Below are 6671 nucleotides of genomic sequence, written 5' to 3' on the forward strand. Positions count from 1 at the left end.
GCTCCAAGATACAGTCCTCCTATCAAAACAGCTATTAAACAGGCAGGATTTGTCTGAAATGAAAGTACTAGAGTTCAGAGGCCAGAAGAGCACTGTACAGCATCTAAGGAACAGTGGAAAGAAAAAACCAATAAACTATTACAAAGAATAGTGAGTTGCTCTTGTCACATGATGGCTGCTGGTGCCCATCCCCCATTCTCACAACAGGAAACCTCGGGGTCCCATTGGTGGCTAGATTAGAGGGGCTAGAAAGGGACATAAAAATCCTTTACCCCAAGAACAAGAGTGGGCATGGCAGGTCACTGATCATGACTTGTGATTAGCAAATTTGGATTGCTAGGACCCAGGGTAAGTATTTCCACCTGCCCTGGACAAGGGTAGATTGGAATAGGCATAAGAAAAAATCAGGGAATTAAAATACATGTTACTCAAAATTCTAGACAAAAGAACAGAGGTGGAAACGAATGGAAAACATTGAGTAGTGTCTTAGGAATTTTAATGACAGCACAAAGTACATACATATGCTTCTTGGGTTTCCCAGGAAAAAAAAGTATGGAAAGGGGTAAGAAAGACTACTTGGGGAAATAATGGTTTAAAATTCTCCAATTCTTATGAAAGACATAAATGTATACCCTCAACAAGTTCAATTTACTCCAAACAGAATCAATCCTAATAGAACTACTCAGAGACATATGCAATAAAAATGTCAAATACAAAATATACAGAGAACATTGTGAAAGCAATAAGGGAAAGTGATTGATCACATACAAAAAATCCACAATAAGATTAAGCTCCAGACCAAAGTAGTAGGAAGTTCATACTGGGTAAAAGGTGATCTCTCTGTGGTTTGGGTAAAAATGCCCCATGCAAAAGCAGCACAAGCTGATAAACAGGCTCCTGCAAGGAGACATCTTGCCAAACAGTTGACAGTTGGGGAGATAACAACTGACATGACAAAAAAGGAATGGAAGCTAGCATGGCCCATTTGCCATGGTGGCTTTGGTTGTATATATCTTGCTGATACAAATTCTTCAAAATCAGTTGGCAGTGATGCACCCAGTGCTGGAAAAGTGGAACTTAGTGACAGTAGACCTCTCTTTACTGAATTAAAGTTCTACTAGTGAGCTGCTAAACCAGACAGATTTGCTCCCATAAACTGAACTACCTGGGTATTCCAAATTATTGGGGATCTGGTCTACATGACAAAAATGGAAAAAAGTTTCAGATTTTTAATAATGGATCACTTTGGGATTGACCTTCAGAAAATATATGAAACAAATGCCAAAAGTTTTTCTCAAAAGATTGTCTTAGAGCTAAGCTTATGATTTCTGGATAATATAGAATATATGCATGAACATGAATATGTACATGGAGATATTAAGGTCTCAAATCTTCTTCTGAGCTATAAGAATCCTAACCAGGTTTACTTGATAGATTATCATCTAGCTTATCAGTACTGTTCAGGAGTCCAGAAAGAATACAAAGTAGAATACATCCAAAAGATGCCACAATGGCATCTTAAATTCGTCAGCATCGATGTGCACAATCGTGTGGCCCCCTCTAGATGGGGTGGTTTGGAAATACTTGATTGTTGCATGATCCAATGGCTCAGTGACTGTCTTCCTTGGGAAGGTAGTTTGAAAGACTGTAATTAAGTTAGAGATTTAGAAATTAGATACACAGAAAATATTGCAAGTTTGATGGGCAAATGTTTTCCTGAGTAAAACAAACCAGATGAATTTGCCAAATGCATGGAAACAGTGAAATTGCTGGACTATACTGAAAAACTTCATTATTAAAATTTATGAGATATAGTTTTGCAAGGACCCAAAGTTGTAGGAAATAAGGATGGTGGTGCACTGGAGCTCAGTGTTGTGGAGAACGGAGGCTTGAAAGCAAAAGCAATAACAAAGGAATAGAAAGAAATTGAGGAAAGCACAGCATCTAGGGTTGAAGATATGGAATGCACAAATTAGAGACAGAGGAGTCCATATAAACCCATACAAGAACCAGAAAGAGAGTTCAAAAGTAAATCAAATCCTGTGAACCAATTTTTCTTTTCTTTCTTTCCATTTGAATATTTTCCCCTTTTATATTTCAGGTGTTTTATTTTCATGTGAGTCCTGGTGGGTTGGGGAATATAAAATTAGATATGAATGTCATTGAAAAACATTTGCAAACTTGTTTATTAAGATAAATGTTTTGCACTGTCAGTAAAGTCTAATTTATAAAATCTATAAAAAAAATAGTTCCAATTTCTCATCAGAAAGCATTTAGTGAGAAGAAAGTGGTATGATGCATTTAAGGTATTGAAAGAGAAAAAAAATCAGCAGCCAATTTTTTTTATCCAGAAAAACTGTCCCTCAAAAATGAGGGGTTGTTTAAAATATTCAGATAAAAAGAATCTGAAAGAGTTTGTCAGTGATAGATGTGTTCTACAAGAAATGCTAATATGAGTTCTGCAGGCTGAAAAGGAAAGACAGGCAAACATTTAAAAAGAGAGACAAAATATATATATGACATATAATGAACAAAGGATAAAATGGCTGTAATAATTACTGTCTTTACAGTAATGACATTTAATATTAATGAATTAAAGTTCTCAATCAAAAGACAGAGATTGGCAGAATGGATGAAAAAGCATGATCAGATAATATGTTCTTTACAAGAGCCTTAGACTCATAGACACAAATAGGTTGAGAATGAATTGCAAGAGAAATAGACATTTCATGCAAATAGTAGCCAAAAAAGAGCTGGGGTAGCTATTGTAATGTAGGAGAAAATAGACTTCAATTGCAAAAATGTTATAAGAGACAAAGAAAGACACCACGTATTATTAAATGGGCAGTCCACTGAGAGGAAATATCACTTACAAATGTTTATGCACCTAAACGTGGTGCCAAAAAATACATGAGGCAAACAATAACAAAACTAAAGGAAAAACGAATGTTTAGTTGGAGACATAAATACATCACCATCAATAATAGAAAGAACATCCACACAGAAGAGAAATAAAAAACACATATTTGAATAATATGATAAAGTAACTAGTCCTAATAAACACACACATTTTACCCTCAAACAACAGGTTATACATTCTTCTCAAGTGTTCATAGATCATCTTCAGGATATCCATTCAGGATGTTAGGTCATAAAGTCTCAATAAATTAAAAAAAATTGAAAACATAAAAGTACTTCTCCTGATCATAATGAAAGCTGGAAATCAATAAAAGGCAGAGAACTGGACATTCACAAAGATATGGAAGGTAAACAACATACTCTCAAACAATCCTGGGGTCTAAAAAGAAATTGCAAGTGAAATTAGTAAATGCCTTGATGTGAATGAAAAAAAGAACACAAAATTTCAAAACTTATGGGATAAAAAGGCATTACTGAGAGAGAAATTTATGGCCCTAAAAGTTATAAATGCCCACCTGTAGGAACTAGAGAAAGAACATGGAACTAATCCAAAAGAAAGCAGAAAGAAAGACATAACAAAAAGTACTGGGGAAGTAAAAATTGACAGTATAAACAAACAGACAAACAAAAAACAAACAAAAGTTGGTTCTTTGAGAAAATCTATAAAATTGGTAAATCTTAGTTAGAATGATAAGGGAAAAGAGAAAAGGTGCAAATAAATAAAATCAGAAATGGTAGAAGTGACATCACTACCGACCCAACAGAAATAATATGATTAATAAAATGATACTATGAACAACTGTATGCCAACATATTAGAAAAACCTACATGAAATGGACAAATTCCTAGAAAGATGTGAACCACCTACAATGAATCAAGAAGAAATTGAAGATCTCAACAGACCAATTAATTACAAGTAAAGAGGCTGACTCAGTCATCAAAAACTTCCCAACAGAGGTGCCTGAGTATCAGTGGTGGAATTCTTGCCTGCCATGTGGGATATCCAGGTTTGACTCCTGGCCTGTGCACTACTCCCTCAAAAAAAAAAATAAAATAAACAAGTTGTGCTGCAATAACTGGATAGTCACATGGAAAAAGAATGAAATGTGACCTCTACCATACAAAAGAGGGGGTAAAAATAAACTTCTCAACAAAGAAAATCCCAGGTCCATATGGCATGACAGGTGAATTCTAGTAATCATTCTAAGCAGAGTTAGCACCAATTCAGCTCAAAATCTTTAAAAAATTAAAGAGGAGAGAACACTACCTAACTCATACTATGAGCTAGTGTAATCTTAATATCAAAACCAAATAAGAATACTATAAGAAAAGAAAATTATAAACCAGTTTGTTTTATGAATATACATGCAAATATCCTCAAAATAATTTCAAATAAAATTCAACAGCACACTAAAAGGATTATACACCATGATCAAGTGGTTTTATCTTAAGCATGCAAGAGCAGTTCAATATAAGAAAATCAATTAATGTAATACACCACAGGAACAAAACAAGCAAAAACACATGACACTCTCAATTAATGCAGAGAAGTCATTTGATAAGATCTTGTATCTAGAAAAAATAGGGATGGAAGAAAATTCCTCAACACATTAAATGGTATATATATAAAAAACCCAGCTAACATACTCAATGGTGAAAGACTGAAATCTTACCATCTAAATCTGTAACGACAAAAGGATGCTTGTTGTCATGGAAAAAAACTGAATAAGAAGAGTGGGGAAATAGAATCATTTCAAATCTGTTTTTAAATACCAAGGATTTCTCATGTGTAAAATAAAAAAATGGAGAGAGCCTACAAGAATACAACAGTTTTCATAGTCTGCAGGAAAATCGAGAGGAGTACACATTGTTCAATAGCCTTTCTTCTTTTTTCTCCCTGGTTTTACTGGCTATGACAAAAACATTAGAAAAATGACTTTTCAGCAGATCTCATTCATTTAGGCTGCCCATATATGGAAAACATCAAAGGAATTTGACAGAAAAATGGAAAGACAACCTACTCAATAGTAGAAAATATCTGGAAACCACATATTCAATAAGGGATTAATATGCAGAATATATAAAGAAATATTATAAAAAGGCAAACAATCTGATTTAAAAATGGGCAAAACACTTGAACAGACATTTCTCCAAAGAGGAAATACAGATAGCTGAAAACACATGAAATCATGCTCAACATTACTATCAATTAAAGAAATGCCAATCAAAACCACAATGAAATATCTCACACCAAAGATAATGTCCTGTATTAAAAAAAATACTATGAGTTGTGGAGAAGATGTGGAGAAATAGAAATACTCATTCATTGCTGGTAGAAATGAAAATGGTGCAGCCACTGTGGAAGACAGTGTGGCAGTTCCTTAGGAAGCTTAGTATAAATTACCATATAATCTGACAATCATGTTTCTAGGTATATACCCAGAAGAATTGAAAGCAGGGATTTGAACAGATAGCTGCATATTGATTGTTCTAGTTTGCTAGCTGCCAGAATGCAATATACCAGGAACAGAATGACTTTTTAAAAGGGGAATTTAATAAGTTGCTATTTTACAGTTCTAAGGCTGAGAAAATGTCCCAATTAAAACAAGCCTATAGAAATGTCCAATCAAAGGCATCCAGGGAAAGATACCCTGGTTCAAGAGGGCCAATGAAGTTCAGGGTTTCTCTCTCAAGTGAGAAGGGACATGGTGAACACAGTCACGTTTTCTCTCTCAGCTGGAAGGGCACATGGTGAGCATGACATCAAGTGCTAGCTTGCTCTCCTGGCTTCTTGTTTCATGAAGCTCCCTGGGAGGCATTTTCCCTCTTCATCTCCAAAGGTCATTGGCTCGTGGACTCTCTACTTTGTGGTGCTGCAGCATTCTCTGCTCTCTCTGAATCTCCTTCATTCTCCAAAATGTTTCCTCTTTTATAGGCCTTTGGAAACTAATCAAGACCCACCCGAATGGGTGGAAACACATTTCCCCCAATCCAGCTTAACAACCACTCTTGATTGGGTTACATCTCCAGGAAGATGATCTAATTACAGATTCAAACATACAAAATTGAATAGGGATTATTCTGCCTTTATGAAATGGGATTTAGATTAAAACATGGCTTTTCTAGGGGACACGCATCCTTTCAAACCAGCACACTGATGTTCATAAAAGCACTATTTACAATTGCAAAAGGTAGAAGCAACTCAAGTCTTCACCACCTGATGAATGGGTAAATAAAATGTGATATATACATACAAGGAAATATTATCCAGCTATAGAAACAACTGAAGTCCTGATGCATGTGACAATATGGACTAACTTTGTGGGCATTGTGTTGAGTGAAATAATACAGATGCAAAAGGACAAATATTGCCTGATTTCCCTGTTATGTAATAATTGTAATAAGCAAATACATTGAGTTGGAATCTAGTTTATAGGTTACTAGGAGATAGATCGGGGTTTTAATATGGAGAGTTGATGCTTAAGTTGTACAGACTTTCTATCTAGATAGATGATAAAGGGATGGAAATGGATGGTGATCATAATGACATATTTTTGTGAATATAATCAACAGCACTATAGAGGTATGTAATTAAAAGGGGAAACTTTAAAATTTATATTATGAGCATAAAAATTAAAAGATAAAGCATAGCTCTATACAACACAGTGAACCCTATTTCATATGATGGGCTATAGTTATTAGAAAAAGTGTAAGAACATTCTTTCATGAATTATAACAAGAGTACAATGCCA

General features: G+C 34.8%; 1 pseudogene; it reads left to right on the plus strand.

Annotated features, from left to right (window-relative positions):
* The first annotated feature begins 857 nt into the window (after positions 1–857).
* Positions 858–2032, plus strand: LOC143679348 (serine/threonine-protein kinase VRK1 pseudogene; annotated as a pseudogene).
* Positions 2033–6671: the final 4639 nt, after the last annotated feature.

The sequence above is a fragment of the Tamandua tetradactyla genome, chromosome 4 (genome assembly GCF_023851605.1).
Source record: "Tamandua tetradactyla isolate mTamTet1 chromosome 4, mTamTet1.pri, whole genome shotgun sequence".
Taxonomy (NCBI): Eukaryota; Metazoa; Chordata; class Mammalia; order Pilosa; family Myrmecophagidae; genus Tamandua; species Tamandua tetradactyla.